The 16,642-nt window shown below is 47.5% G+C and overlaps 1 long non-coding RNA gene across 1 annotated transcript in view; it reads right to left on the bottom strand.

Annotated features, from left to right (window-relative positions):
- LOC127488597 (uncharacterized) overlaps nt 1–16,642 on the bottom strand; it is a 115,970-nt gene continuing 99,328 nt past the window's right edge. Inside the window, exon 5 of the long non-coding RNA XR_011384786.1 lies at nt 1–1,081. This is a non-coding gene — a long non-coding RNA (uncharacterized lncRNA). The remainder of the gene's footprint in view (nt 1,082–16,642) is intronic.

Below are 16,642 nucleotides of genomic sequence, written 5' to 3'. Positions count from 1 at the left end.
GTGGGGGGGGTGTGTGTGTGAGAGAGCACCTGAAGTTTGAACAGGATACCATGCCAAGTCCACACTGGCCATGCATACCACACAACCATGCAGGCCTGATCTGGTTCAAGTAGGGCTTCTTCATGGCTCCTGTCACAGCACTCAGCCCTGACAGGCACTGACACCTCCTGGAGCCGGCCTGACGGAATTCCTGCAATACGCACAACAGTGCAGCCCCATTTCCAGCCAATGGCACTGCACATACCTCAGATGCCAAAGTTTTACTAGGACATGGACGCCTTACAGATGAAAAATCAGAAGCTATTTTTGTTTTTGGCAGAAGAGTTTGACAGCGGGAAAGAGGAGGGGGAAGGGAAGCTGAGGAAGAGACCTTCCAAAAAGGTGAGCTCCGAAATGACAAAGGCAAACAGCACTGCAAATGGGAAGTACATCTTCCTCTGCTGCAGGGAGTCAACTATTAAAGAGCTTCTGTTTGGGGAGCAGAGGACCAAAAAGTGATCAGACAGCCCGTCCTGGGGTCGGACACCTAATCTGAGCATTGATGCGAGCCAGGAAAAGTGTCACATGCAGCAAAAGTGCCACGTCACCAAGATCTGCCCTTCAATGATCTCAGGGGAAAGCATCTGGAAACTGACTTTCCACAATCTCACATTGCATAGCATCCCTTATCCCAGAAAGGGGCTGGTCTGGGGGTAGTGCAGGGTTCCCATGCCCCTGGGGGTTTCTTTTGTGTCTACACGATTTGGGTAGGCAGGCATAAAACTGGCATCATGAAGCAAGCTGTGGATCATTGGGCCACAGGCCCAGGACACACACGCACACACACACACACATGCACACACACTTTCCCAAACTCCTTTCCTACAGCCTCCTTAACAGGAAATGGGTACACGCTGCTAACCTTCTTCTGAGGGTCCCTTGTGAATTTGTATCCTGTTGCGTTCAAACAATGACAAGGAAAAAAGAGAGACATCGACTCCCCTCCAAACGCTGGGATGTCCACATGGGGAGATGTACACACGCTTCGTATGGAATTCACACGCCCAGCAGCCTTTCTGTAGACATCAAACATCCAGGCTCCCTTGAAGTAAAGGTCAAGAAGGCATAAATTAAACCATCACGTATGTTCATGCAAAACATGGCCATGCAAGCTTGGGCTTAGCACCATCACATTGTGCCTAAGACCCTGAGAAAGTTCATGTTGTGCTCTCTTAGGAAAGGCGCAGCACCATCCCTCTGCTCTACGATCCTGGGGGCTGCAACCTCAGCCTGCTGCAGCCTTATCATCAGGGGCTGCCGGGAAGAAAGAGCACCGTGGACTTGCCTCCAACGTCCACACTAAGCGCAGGAATTTAGCTGATTCCAGGTAACTTTTCTGTCCAAACCTTTCTGCCCACCACCCCAAGTGTAAGCACCTTGCAAAGCTGTCTTTGAACCCCCTTCCTGAGGGCTGCCTTTCCCCAGGCCACTCTCCTGAGGAGGTGGGGAGGCGTGGCACCAGCGAGGCACAGAGCTGAGTCCAGCAGAGGCAGTGGGGCTGCGCCCTCTGCTCCCTGCTGCCCAGTGGCTTCAGGCCCCACCAGAGAGCACTGAGCTGCCAGGCAGTGGAGGAAGCCAGGAGGAGCACCGGGAGCCTGGGCGCTGGAGGGTGCCCAGGATGAGGGCCTGCAAGGGGGAGTGACTGGGCACAGGTGTGTGTGCATGTGTGTGTGCACACATGCAAAGGTGTGAGGGTATGAGGGCGTGTGTGTGTGTGTGTGTGTTTGTGTAGAGGGGTACACATGTGAACAGGGGCCAGGGAGATGAGGCCGAGCCCAGAGCATCTCCCCAGTGAGTGGAGAAATCCTATGGTGTGCCTGGAGGTGGCAGAGTGTGCCTATCGGGTGTGAGCACCTGTGTGGGTGAGGGTGGGCACAGAGGTGAGCATGGCAAGGTGAGCTTGGCTGGGGGCAGGGCGAGCAGCAGGGAGTGTGGTGTGCCCTTGAGTTCAGAGACATGTGTGGCTGGGGACCCTGGGAGAGGTGGCAGGGAGCATTGGCAAGTGTGCTGGTAGGCTGTGTGTGTTCCTAGCTGGGTGTCTTTCTCATCCTCTGTCTACGAGGCAGCAACACCTGCTGGAGGCCAAGACAGGCCACCTAGCTTGGTGGATCCTGCCACCGTGCAAGGTTCCTGGCTCACCCGGGGCTCTCAGCTGCCAGTGCCGAGGCTATGGAGGAACCAGGAGGGAACACATTACCTTTTACCTCACGTAAGAGCTGTGATCCCCTCCCAGGGCACCACTGGGATGTCAGGACTAGCCCTCCTATCCTGTCACATGTACCCAGGGCCCGGAACCAAGAGTCTGGACCTGGGAGTATAAACCATCACACCCGAGCCAACCCCTTTCTCCCTGGAGCAGGTCCTGCCCCTCGGACCCTCCCTGATGCCCAGAAATCCCTAGTGCCTGGTGCCTCAACCTGGGATAGGGAGACGGAGGTGACATGTGCCCACAGACACAGGTGCAGCTGTCGGGCCAAGACTCCCACCATCAGCTCCACAGTGCATGGAGGGTGCAGTCCCAGTCAGACTCCTAGCTCTGGCTTTTCCAGTGTCTAGGCGCAACACTCTGGAGGCTAGGCAGCCACATGCCTCAGCAGGGACCGGACCCTTGGCTTGAGCGATCCCAGTTCTGGTTGTAGAGAGGTGTGTGCTGAGGACGCAGACAGCAGGGCAAACCCAAGAGTGTGGTGCTGACTGGGATGAACGGGAAAGGGTGCTTCTAGTTTGTAGGGATCAGGGCTGGTGAGGGGTCTCCCTGAGTCCAGTGGTGCTTCTGGCTTGTGAGAACCCTTAGCCCCATTTCCTGCACAAGCCTGGTGATCTGAGCCCTTAAGGACCCCTGGCAGTTGGAGCCCCTCATCCATCTGCTCTCTTGTTCTCCCCAGAGTCCCATTGAGTCCATGGATAATAAAATAAATAATAATAATAATAATAAACAATAAAATTTATCAGGTGCATCAAAATGGATGCAACTGGAGGACATCATGTTCCAGAAATCAGCCAGAGAAATACAAATATCACATGTATTACCTTATATATGGAAGTTTACTTTTTTAAAAAAATCAAAACACCAAAACAAGAAAATAAATGCCAGTGTGTGTCCCTATTGGGGCATATATACTCCTATAAAACTTTGATGACCTTGACAGACTAATGGTTAAGAACATAACACTGGGCCTGGAATTGTGGCACAGTAGATTAAGCATCCACCTGTGGTGCTGGCTTCCCATTTAGGCACCAGTGCAAGTCCAGCTGCCCCACTTCAGATCCAGATCCCTGCTGATGGTCTGCGAAAACAGTGGACGATTAAGAATATATATATATATTTTTAAAAAAAGAACATTATATTGCTCATGTGGAACTGTGGCCTTCTCACCTTTTACCTGATAAATACTAAGGTTAGTGGTGAAGTAAGCCCGTGAATATAACGTGGACTAAAATTATGTCTTGCACAAGTTGATGAAAGGAAAAGAAACCAAGGAGAAAGGTGAATGGGGAGGGAGAGATGGATGGAGAGATCTTTAGTCTGCTGCTTCACTCCCCAAATGAGCACAACAACCTGGGCTGGGACAGGGAGGAGCCAGGAGCTTCTTCTGGGTCTCTCACATGGGTGCAGAGAACCAAACATTTGGGCCATTCTCTGCTGCTTTCCCAAGCACATTAGCAGGGAGCTGGATCAAAAGTGGAGTAGATGAAACTTGAACCGGCTCCCCCATGGGATGCCACAGCTTGGGGCCACCTGTTCTTAAACTTCATATTAGTCCTATTACTGTAATATAAATTTAAAATATATTATCTAAAAATTGAAGGAAGGAACACAGAAAGGAAGCAAACAAGGAAAGAAAGAAGGGAAGGAAGGAAGGGAAACACTGGGAGAGACAGTGTTGGAATGAGAGCAGATAAAAGGGAATATGGCTTTATTCTTAGAATCAAGCTATAAACTATATTGAAGAATTTGTTTAACCCTAAAAATATATACACATCCACCGGAGACAATGTCAGTGGTTAATGGAATCTTACAGAAAAAATAAGCAAGCATACTACAGAGAAAATGAAAGATACAACATACACATTAGTAAAATTGTGTATTTGGAAAATTCTGACTTTTATAAAAATCTAAGTATGAAAATGTTTCTGTAGAAATTATATAAAAAGTAAGATATACAAGTGTGAATATGTTACTGAAAAATACCCTAAATAACACATCATTTAATGTAACACTTAAGGAAGAATGCACCTTCCTAATACATTTTTTAAAATTTTTGTCTATTTTATTATATTTAGATGCTGTGCTAGGTTTTTTTTTTTTTAATTTATTTGACAGATAGAGTCAGACAGTGAGAGAGAGACAGAGAGAAGTCTTCCTTCCGCTGGTTCACCCCCCAAATGGCTGACACTGCGCCGATCCAAAGCCAGGAGCCAGGTGCTTCTTCCTGGTCTCCCATGTGGGTGAAGGGGCCCAAGCACCTGGGCCATCCTCCACTGCCCTCCCAGGCCACAGCAGAGAGCTGGACTGGAAGAGGAGCAGCCGGGACTAGAACCTGGCGCCCATATGGGATGCCGGCGCCACAGGCAGAGGATTAACTAAGTGAGCCACGGTGCCGGCCCCCCAATACATTTATTATCATAGTCTGACACAGAAAGACAAAGTTTAGTGACTCTCAGATGTAACTGGAAATATCTGAGTTGGCAACCAATCGTGGAACAGGGAGTATCACAAAGTATGCATTCCAACAAATTGGGAAGCTATTCCAAGAGCTCATAACCGTATTCTTTCTGTTTAAGTGCTGCAGGACTCAAGTATTTAAGATTTATTTGAGGGGCAGAGTTATGGGGTGGGAACAGAATGTGAGAAGGGGTCTTCCATCCACTGATTCACTCTCCAAACAGCCACAACAGCCAGGGTTGGGCTAGGTCGAAGCCAGGAGGTTGCAGCGACCCAACACTTGGGCTATCTTCTGCTGCTTTCCCAGAAGCATCATCAGGGAGTTGTATCAGAAGTGGAGCAGCGAGGGCTCAAACCAGCGCCCATATGGGATGCCTGTGCTCCAGGCTGTGCCTTAACCCATTACAACACAATGCAAGCCCCCAAACTTGTCTTTTTTGCATTTTTCCATGAAACTTTTTAGTTACTCTTATATGTTAAAATGTCTGTTGGCGCAGGAACCTGGAGAGAAGTGTGTAGCTTCTGAGTCTGACACATACCTGCCACACGTCCAGGCGCTACCCCAGGAAAGACCTTGTGCTCCCAGGAACACCCGCACACGAATGTCCACACAGGCCCAGAGTGGACACAGCTCACATTCTCCACAGTCTGAGAACAGCCGCCATCACCGCTGAGAGCAGTGGCAGCCACCGTGTGCTGAGGACAAGGCACCCGGCCACCGACCTCCCAGAGGCAGCAAGACCATGGCCACGGGAAGCCGACAGCCAGCCTATGGGGTGCTGGGGCCTCATATCCTGGCCGTGGTCATGGTTCCAGGCTGTTTCCATTTGCCTGCATCTACAGACACCCACATCTCACGTCCAAGTGCCTGGATGCCTGTCCTGGCTCCACTGCTTCTGATCCAGGTGCTAATGGTCCCCCGGGGAGTCGGTGGTGATGGCTCAAGTACTCGGGTCCCTGCCACCCTCATGGGAGACCCAGACAGAGGTCCTGGCTTCAGCCCTGCTCAGCCTGGGCTCTTGTGCTCACCATCCATCTGCCACCCATCCATCTATCCACCCATCCATCAATCCATCCATCATCCATCCTTCCATCCATTAGTCCGTCAATCCATCATCCATCATCAATCGTCCATCCATCTCACTCGCCCAGATGCCCACCTGTGCGGGAGACAAATGTCTTCTCGCTCATCTCGTGCTGGGAGCTGCTCCAAGGGTCCCGCAGGTGCCCAGCAGCTCACTGCAGAGCTGGCTCAGACACGGAGCAGGTAGCTGCAGGTGGAGGCAGAGCTGCTGAAAACAGAAACCCCACCCACCTCACAGCAACCACAAAGGCGGCCAGCAGGGATTTCCCGAGTTTTGGAGAAGGAAAATCCCCGGTAGGAAACAGCCATGGGAGAGGTGCTGCCTGGCTTCTGGGAGCTCCATGGGGGTCTCCCACGTGGGTGCGTCCCAGGCACAGCAGCAGGGAGCCAGGTGGGAAGTGGAGACCCAGAGTGATCCAGGCACAGCTAACCCACCACACTGGCGCCTACTTCAGCCTTTTTTTTTTTAACCCCGAAACCCTGGTGCCTTGGTGGCTGGGGGTCCTGCCAGGACCCGCGGACCCGGGGAGCTGCTGAACTGAGCAGGAGGCCAGGGGCGCCTGTGCTACCAGCTGAGACCGCAAGGGGGCAGAAGAATGCGCTCACCAGCTAGGACTGCGAGAGTGGGCGGTGACTGGCTCCTCCCCTGGGGCGGGTCTCTCCTGGTTGCAGTCGGTCATGCCTGCGGTACTCAGTCCTTGTCCGCGTGTCCTGCGTTTCCGCATCACTCCCCGCTGGGCAGTAATGCGATGACGAAGCCAGGGGTGCTCTGACGTGGCGGCCCCGAGAGGCTGGGGACAGCGGGGCCGAGAGACCACCCTACGTGTGCCCCCGAAGTCATAGCCTCCTAGGTCACAGCGTGGCCCCCAAGCCCTGCCCCCCAGGGCCTCTGCTTCTGCCTTAGGTGGAGATTTGAGATTCCTGGAGGAAAGGGAAGCTCCAGCCAGAAGGGCACTGAGGTGTCCCTGGGCGTAGGCCCAAAGTTCAGGACCCAGGGAGAGGAGGCCACGGGGGCGGGGTTCGGATGCACCTGCTGGTTTTCCGCAGGAACCTTACAAAGCTGAGATTTCCGCGGGAGCTACCGTTCCAGTCTCACCCAACTCCCATCACCATCCCTTCCCTAGGCCCCCCTCTGTGGTCAGCGCCTGCCCACCCCATCCCTGCCCTGCCCCCATGGCTTGTTCCCCGCTTCTGTGCAGATTCCTGTAGCGTGTGTGGGCCTGGCCCTGGCAGGGGCCGAGCTGAGCACCCAGACTTGGGTCATCACTCGGGCATGACAGCTGCCCATCTGAACCAGGGGGTCTGGGTTTCCCGCCCAGCCGGCAGTGGCCTCTGCCTCCAGGGTCAGGGCAGGGGGCATCCCTCCCTCCCCCAGCAACCACACCGGGTGCTGGTTCCTGGCAGCGGTCACTCTCCTTCCCCATCTCTGTACCTGCGGGGGGCCGCTGTCTGTGTCTTCCACATGTTGCTGGGGCTCCGTGTGGCCTCCGCGTCCCAGCCCAGGGCAGGAGGCTGCGGCCCCTCCCTGTTCTGGGTCAGCAGCAGGACCCCGGGCGCTCTCTTTTCTGACATCCTCCACCCACCCAGCCATGCCGGCTGGCAGGGTGGTGTCCACCAAGGAAGGCCTGCAGTCCTGCCCTCACCCCAGGACTCTGGACTGGGTTCCAGGCCCCTCCTGGGCTCTGCCTGAGTTATGCGGCAGAGGAGGCGGTGGAGCAACCCCTGCCCCAGCCCCTGGTCTCTCTGGCCACCAAGTCTGCCTCCATCACAGCCAAGGCTGCTGCAGGGACCCTGTCCTGCACCTATAGGGAGGGTGTCGCTGCTCTGCTGGGAAGATGCTCCTCCGGCTTTCATTTGTGGAGGAAGCGACCTTCTACGTTTCTGATCACAGGAAGTTAATTTGCTCCAGAAATGTGATTTCCTATCATCTGAACAACACAGCAGTGATGAGCAGCAGGGACTAGAGGGACGCTGGCTCCAGGATCCCTGACCCAATGCCTCCTGGGATGCGACGCTCACCAGCCACAGGAGCAGCCATGACTCAGGGTGAGAATTTCCAGGGTTGGGTCGATTTTTGCCTGAGGATACACAGAGCAGCAGCCATCCTTGCCCCTGCCCCTGCCCCGTCCCCATGCACCTCTCTGTGGACCACTTGCGAGCCCTTGTGCCCCAGCAGCTGCCCAGGAAGCTGTGCTGTTCCCCAGTGAGGCGCCAGGAAGTAGGGCACTGAGACCTCCTATCTCTGACCACAGCCTCCTGACGCTGGCCATGGTCACGTCTCTGCGGGCTCCCAGGGCACCCTGCCAGCTGCCTCATGCTGGCCACAGAGCTGCCACGACCTCTCCGTGGGGAGGACAAACCCAGCCAAGCCTGCATGGAGCTGACACTGGCGGGATGAATCCCCAGCCTGTGGTGGACCCCGCATGGGTGGACCAAGGCCAGCCATGTGGCTGCAACTGGAGGAGGCAGGCCCTCCTCCTCAGCTGTGGGGAGTGGGCGCAGAGGGCTGGCATCTCTGAGTGACCCCAGAAAGTTTCAGGTGGCACTGCTTTGACTGATAAAGAGGATGGGGCAGGGCCAGGGAGGCCCAAATGTGGACCAGACTCAGTGAGCAGTGGGCAGGGCACAGAGACAGGGAGACCCTTCTGTGGACTCCAGCCCTCCTGGCACCCGCACTCCCCAATGTTCTCAGGATCTGCCCCCTCCTGCGATGGAAGTCCCCAGGTGCCACGAAATGCTGCTACAGGGATAGACTTGGCTCCCCATCCGGGAGACAGAGGCTTGAGACATTGCCCCATGCCAGAGAAGAGTACCTCATCGCCCCATGTCAGCAGGAAGTAGCTTAAGACAGATCATCATCCCCTCTACCCCTCCTGGATTTTTGGGGCTAATGTAATCCCATAAAACTCCTGCTTCATAAAAAACAAATGGGTGGATGTTAGTAAAATGATGCAGTCTTATCTACTGTGTGATCTACACCCTGACACCATCCTATGCCCCAGCCCCCACTGCCATGGCAGGAAGCCAGGTGGCCACATGGTCCAAACATCAATGTCAGCCCCACCCACATCCTAATGGGATTCGAGGCTTCTACTTCCCTGACCACCCCCTGGCAATGTTTTAAAGGGAGCTGTTCCTGAGCACACAGCTCTCTCTTCCTCTGCATCTCCTGATCTCTGTCTCTCTCTTACACTTTCTTTCTGCCTTTTTCCTTCTCCGTCCCTTCTCTCCAGTCTGTCAGGTTTCCCCCCATAAACTCTTTCCCTTAAAAAAAAGAAAACAGGTGGAAGCAGAGAAAGGATTTTGCTAGTTTTACAGTATCAGAGAACAATACCATATTAACTTTTCAATGTGCTGTCTTGCTAATGGTATTTCATACAGTGAAGCAACAAATCTGCAGCAAAATAAAATTTTCAACTTCTTAAAAAATAAATAAATGGGGGCCGGCATTGTGGCATAACAAGTTGAGCTGCTGCCTAGAATGACGGCATCCCATATGGTCACTGGTTAGAGTCCAAGCTGCTCCATTTCCAGAAATCAGCTGAAGATGGAACAAGTACTTGTGCCCCAGCACTCTCATGGGAGACCTGGTAGTACCTCCTGGCTCCTGGCTCCGGTCTGGCCCAGCCCTGGCCATTGCATCCATCTGGGGAGTGAACCAGCAGATGGAAGGTCTCTGTCTCTTCCTCTCTCTAACTCTGCCTTTCGAAAGGATAAAATAAATCTTTTAAAATAATAGTTATGGATAAACTGGATTTCTATAAGCAAAAGAATGGAATTGCATCATTCTACCATACACAACAACTCAAAATGAATAACTCTAGGAACAGAAATTGTAAAACTCCTAGGAGACAATGTAGGAGGAAAACTCCAAAATCCCAGGCCACAAAAGCAAAACTTTTTGAATGGGACTAAATAGAACTACAAATCTTAATGATGTTTTGTTTATCCTGTAGTTTTTATAAAGCGCACAACTTCTGAGAATTAATCTGTGTAACTAGATCATCACTGGTGCTTATCTACTCCTTCCAAAATTCTCTTCCAAAATCATCAGTACCTTTTAAGAGTCAACAATTATCACAATTTATGTTTATAAGTCGCAACCTTGTTTCTCCTACAAATATCACTTCCAACACATCTGGTGTTAATAAAATGTATGTAATACTATGAAACAGACCATCTATTTGTTATCAATTTCATTCCTTATTAGACTAAGCAAGAAAAGAATAAGAAAGCTTTGACCAAAATTGCAGAAGATAGTTTTATTCTGATGGCTCTCATTCATGCAGATCACCTTCTCCATAAAGTCATCCTAATAAATGTCTCATTATTGTGTACCCTTGACCTGCTTAAGTGTCTTTGCAGATCGACTTGCTGTATTTTCCAAACATAAAATACAAATAAGATTTTTTGGTTACAAATTTTTGAGTGTGTGTGTGTGTGTGTGTGTGTGTAAAGAGCATCTAACAAATATGATACATTTAACTTACAAAAGGAATTACTGGGGCCAGTGCAGTAGTGTAATGGGCTAAGCCAGCACCTGCAGCACCCACGTCCCATATGGGCAGCAGTTTGACCTGGCTGCATCTCTTCCAATCCAGCTCTCTGCTATGTCCAGGAAAACCCATGAAAGTTGGCCCAAGTGCTTAGGCCCCTGCACCCATGTGGGAGACCCCAAGGAGGCTCTTGGCTCCTGGTTTCCAATCAGCTCAGCTCTGGCTGTAGCAGCCATTTGTGGAGTGACCCAGAAGACGGAAGACTTTTCTCTCTGTCTCTTCCTCTCTCTGTCTCTTCCTCTACCTCTCAAATAAACACCAATCTTGAAAAAGAAATTATTTACATATTTGAAGTTGAAAATTTGCACGTTTGCATTTTTATCTATATACTTTTTCTCCATTCTACTATAGGATAAATACCATCTGCATGAATTAAATTGAAATAACTAAACTTGTAGGAAAGAAAAATATGCAAAATCCTAATGCATGTTTTACTATTAAAACATTAAAATCATAGCTACATAATACAGTAAAAATAGCTGTAATATAGTAAGGATAAGTAAGTTTTTCATGGATAGTTTTATTTTTGATTTCTCAAAATACTTTTTTTTCCAAAGCACTTTTCAATAAAATTATTGGGCAAAAGTAAAACATAGCTCAAAATGTTAATTTTTTAATATTTATTTAAAGTCAAGAGTTACACAAAGAGAGAAGCAGAGGCAGAGAGAGAGAGAGAGAGAGGGTATTCCATCTGCTGGATCACTTCCCAGTTAGCCACAACAGCTGGAGCTGCGCCGATTCAAAGCCAGGAGCCAAGAGACTCCTCCAGGTCTTCCACGTGGGTACAAGGGCCCAAGGACTTGGGCCATCTTCTACTGCTTTCACAGGCCATAGCAGGGAGCTGGATTGAAGTGGAGCAGCCAGGACTTGAACCAGCACTCACATGAGATGCTAGCATTCCACGAAACAGCTTTACCCATTACACCACAGCGTTGGAACCCCTCAAATTTTAGTTATCTAAACACAAAAGCTCTCAACATAAAGAACAAAGAACTGCTGGGGTGGATTTTTAGGTGAATGTCTGGGATTGTACTGATGAGAAAAATCAATGAAGACTTCCTCCAATGATAAGAAACCATTAACACATAAAGAAATAGAATGTTCATCTCAGTAACTCCTCAGATGTTTGTTTCTGAGAAAGAAAAGGAGTTCTTGCAAAGATAACCAAATACTCTGGAAAAGAAGACAACAGATACACCTGTCAACTTCTTTATGCAATCGTCCTTGTGAAAAGAGGGATTTCCCTTACCTGAAGAAAGACATGATGTTACCAGGTAAGCATAACATTAAAAATTCAACTGTGTGGCGCTGGTGCTGTGATGCAGTGAGTTAAGTCACCATCTGGAATGCCAGCATCCCAACTGCGTGGCAGTTCAAGTCCCGGCTGCTCCACTTCTGATCTGGCTCACTGCTAATGCATCTAGGAGGGCGATGGAAGATGGCCACAAGTTCTTGGGCCCCTGCACCCATGTGGGACACCCACATGAAGCTCCTGGCTTCTGGCTTCAGCCTGGCCCATCCCTGGCCATTGCAGCCATTTGGGGAGTGAACCAGCTGATAGAAAGCTTCTCTTTCTGCTTCTCCCTCTCTGTAACTCCACCTTTCAGATAAGTAGATAAATCTTCTGAAGCATTCAACTGTGTGCCGTTCACTATAAATACACTACTAATCAGGAAACTGAAGGAGCTCTGAATTTATCAAGAAATATAATGCCAACTTGGTGTCACCTGAGATTAGCTACAAAGATTATTTCCCTCGTTTGAACAAACAAAAGTCATGACTTTTATGATAAACAGACTCTAAACTTAGAACATTCTACCCTTTAAATAGCACAAAGTTGAAAATAGGTATTTTTTTTAAATGAACACACAAAACAATCTGATGACGTGAGGGTTCATTCACGTGTATATTGACTCATAAAAAAAAAAATCTCTGCTTCTAAACTTTTTAGAAGAAATCATTTTAGGCTTGAAGAATTGCACAAACAGTACAACCAAACTAAGACTTCATAACATTTCCAGAGCCTCACAGCCTAGACAGTGGTTGAAATAAGAATGCTTGAACTCACTACCTATGCTTTTTCAATCCCAGAAACTTGAAGCCATTTCCCAAGGTCACAGAAAGACAGCATGTAATAAACCAAATATGCAAACCTGATGACACTTTACTGATTCTGGCCAGCAGTCCTATCAGAGAGGATTCGAATATATAAGAACATGCAGAAAGCCACTGCTTATTGTGTAGAAACAACCAAGGAAACCATGATTCCTTTCCAGCAAAATTTTGGAATACATTTTTAGTTCCTTTTGTCAGGATGCTTGTTCTCATGGCTTTAGAAAAATCTTGATGAAATTTATAGGAGACCCTATTCATTTGATTTAAATTTCCAATTACTGATGAAGTTTCAATGGTTCAGTTTGCAATGCATGGAAAAAATTATTGAATGAATACAAAACTAGACCATGCAACTTATTCTTATCCATAAAGAAGGAATGTAACATTGTTATATATCTGCAGAAAGATTTACTGTCATTGGAAATAGTGCTTTTTTTGAAGATTTATTTAATTGAGAGACAGAGTTAAAGAGTGGGAATGACAGAAAGAAAGCTTTTCTATCCACTGCTTCACTCCCCAAATGGCCACATGAGTGCAGGGGCCCAAGCACTTGGGCCACCTTCTACTGCTTTTCCAGGTGATAGCAGGGAGCTGGATCAGAAAAGGAGCAGCTGGGACATGAACTGCTGCCCATATGGGATGCCAGTGCTGCAGGTGGAGGCCTACCCTACCACACCACAGTGCCAGACCTGCAATTAGGTTTTGAAGATTTTCCTTAGTACAGTCTGTCATTCTGTGACCTTGGGAAAATGTTTGGGACTTTTTGGGATTGAACAGGCATGGGTAGTGAGTTTGAGTTTTCTTATTTCAAACACTTTCTAGGCTGTGAAGGCTCTGGAAACATGATGAATGCAACAATACATCCAAAAGGTATCACAGATATACATATGTAGGTTATATATACATATATTTACATATATCTACAACATGTAATATGATGAAGTGGGTTTTATCACAGGCATGCAAGCGTGGTTCAACATCTATAAAAATCAATGAAATCACATCAGCAGAATGAACAACACAAAACAAATGCACATCTCAATAGATGCAGTGGATGCTTCCATCAGAAGATTCAACATCCCTTCACGATAATAAAAAATTGGAACTAACAAGGTACAGAGGAAACATAGCTTAAAATTATCAAAGCTATATGATAAAACAATAGCCAATACCATACTGAATGGGAAAAACCTGAAAACATTTCTCCTGAGTGTTGAACAAGAAAAGAACTCCACATAAACCATTCTTAGTCAATACAGTATCTCAAGTACTCACAAGAGTACTCAGGCAAAGCAAAGAAGTAAAGGATGAAAATTGGGAAGGAAGAAGTCAAAATATGTTTTTTCAGAAGACATGATTTTAGACAGAAAAAACTTAAAACACTGCAGTAAAAATATGTTGGGAGTGATAAACCAATAAGCCGCAGGATACAAAATCAATGTACAAAACAATTACACACTAATAATGATCCTCTGTAAAGTTAAGTCTACGATCTTTGTAAAAAGTAAGAATGGGGATAGTAGAGGGAAGAGGAAGAGGGTGGGAATACGAGGAGGATGGAGAGTGGAAAGTATCATCACCTTCCTGAATCTGTATATATGAAATACATGAAGTTTGTATATCTTAAATAAAATAAAAAAGTGGCCAGCGCTGCGGCTCAATAGGCTAATCCTCTGCCTACGGCGCTGGCACACGGGGTTCTAGTTCTGGTCAGGGCACTGGATTCTGTCCTGATTGCTCCTCTTCCTGTCCAGCTCTCTGCTATGGCCCAGGAATGCAGTGGAGGATGGCCCAAGTCCTTGGGCCCTGCACCCTCAGGGGAGACTAGGAGAAAAGCAGGCTCCTGGCTTCGGATCAGCACGGTAAGCCGGCTGCGGTGCGCTGGCCGCAACGGCCACTGGGAGGTGAACCAACGGAAAAAGGAAGACCTTTCTCTCTTTCTCTGTCCACTCTGCCTGTCAAAAAGAAAATAAATAAATAAAATAAAATAAAAAAGTATGAAATGGGAAAAAAGAAGCCCGAATTTACAATAGCTACAAAAATTACATATTTAGTAATAAATTTAACCAAATAAGTGAAAGATCACAATAAAGGTATAAAGTGTTGATGAAATAAATCATCAAAGACACATGGAAATGGAAAAACATCCTCTGTTCATGAATTAGAAGGCTATTTCTTTCATACTTACTCTAGTAACAGACCCTCTCATAAGTTAAGATCATGTACTCTTAGGATTCTCAGACAGTTACTTCCCTGTGGTCCTCTCTTTGTCAAAGTTCTTGGTCCTCATTTTCCTTATTTATCAGATGTCATGCTAAATTTAGCACCTTAACAATGAAAAGTTTATGAAACATTACAGGAAGGGGAAGTTGGACAGTTACATGTAGCTTTCCAATTTGTGGAAAATGAAAAACTTTAGATGGTTTTAGTAGAACCATCATGATGGAGAAGAGTGTGTCAAACGAGTTAATTCAAAAACAGGATTAGAACCCTGGTACTTGTTAGGTGTATAATACATCTGAGTTGTTTAATGGACATGAACCAAGAGGAAATGAAAAAGGGGAGCGGAAATGAGGGTGAAAATGAAAATGAAAGGATCAGTACTTCTATATGTATACTGAAACAACAGAAAAAGCCTGACAATGACTGGAATAGTTTAATATGGGGGAAAGTGTGAAGAAAAATAGGTTTTTAAGTGACTTAAAATATAAAACCTAAATAAGCTTTATTTATATTTTTAGAGTTTTCTTTAAGAATGGAGGATTTAGATACATTTTTCTGAATAGTGGTCCCCACAGCTGATTTTATTGAGTGCCACATTTGCCACTGTGTGATTTAGATGATTGAATCCCAAACAAGGTGGGTGCTGTTGTCTCTATTTTACAGAAGAATGGCTCAGAGAAATTCAGAAACTTGCCTAGTTTAAAGCAGCTGTGACAGGGCTGGGTTTGACCAGATCTGATGCTGAAGCCCGTGCTCTTTCTAGGCGGCTGTAGCCTCATTGAACAATTGTTCATAGAATTTCAGCTCCTTAAAGGAGCCTCTCTATGGAGATTTGTATTTCCCCTATGGAACAGCTATGTAAGTAATTCTATGTCCTCTTCCCCCTACCACCAACACCCTTACAACTAGGACCAGCACCCATATGGGATGCTGGCTTCACAGGTGGTGGCTTACCCCACCCACAACAGCAGCCCCAGGATGGGGGACTTTCTATAAGGTGAAGACAGCTTAAGAAGGCCATTCCTCATGAGGAACCTTAAGAAGGCACCGTATTTTTCTGCAAGTAGCATCCGGGTATTGGACAAAATTGTGCAACATTTCAACACCTACACCTGGGCTGAATGGCCCACACTTGGCCACTAGCCTTTCATTTCCTTATCAGTGTTTTTTTTCTTTAAGAAGGTACCATCTTAGAAGCAGAGAGTGCACCCTTCCCAGATCGTAAATCTGTTGGGCCTTGATCTAGACTTCCCGACTTCCAAAACATTGAAAAATGAATTCCTGTTCTTTTTCAGTCACCCAGGTCAGGGTCTTGTTATGGTCACCCAAAGGACTGGAACATCCTGGAATGTCTTCTCTTCTTCCTTATGATTTGAAGCACTTTTGGAGGCTATAGATTTCAGTTTGATCTCACTTTGCCGTTTGCACTGGACTACATCGGCCCACTACTGTGCAGCTTTCCAGGGTTACTGAGGAGCAATCTGATGATGAACTTCAGGGTAAATGATGAAAGAAACCTCCCTCTCAGCTCTATGGATATGAACCATGCACCTGATGGTGACTTGGCAAACATAATATTGTTGTATTGTCATTATGCCAGTGAAGTGGTACCAACGTGTTGAGACCTATCATGTTGGATATTCTGAGTGTAGGCTTGAGGAGTCCTACCAAAGCCAAGAGTTATTTACAAAGTCTGAAACTAGAAATGAAAAGTCCATTGAAACAGCCTTCAGGTGTTAATTTATGAAAACCTAAATATCAACTGCTATCACCAACTTAAGCAAAAAAATTTGGGGGTCCTTTCACTTTAACCAAGTAGAAAGTTTCTTGAGAAAACCACCATGGTGTATCCCCAGCTGTGATTGGTTTGTATCTTGCTCTGACATCAGGGGGGCCATTGTTATGTCATTCCGACTGCCTTAACAGTTCCCTGGCTTGGCCTCAGTTCTTGTTCAGTTG

Source organism: Oryctolagus cuniculus, chromosome 19 (assembly GCF_964237555.1).
Source record: "Oryctolagus cuniculus chromosome 19, mOryCun1.1, whole genome shotgun sequence".
NCBI classification, from domain to species: domain Eukaryota; kingdom Metazoa; phylum Chordata; class Mammalia; order Lagomorpha; family Leporidae; genus Oryctolagus; species Oryctolagus cuniculus.
This window is presented reverse-complemented; position numbering and strand designations above follow the sequence as displayed.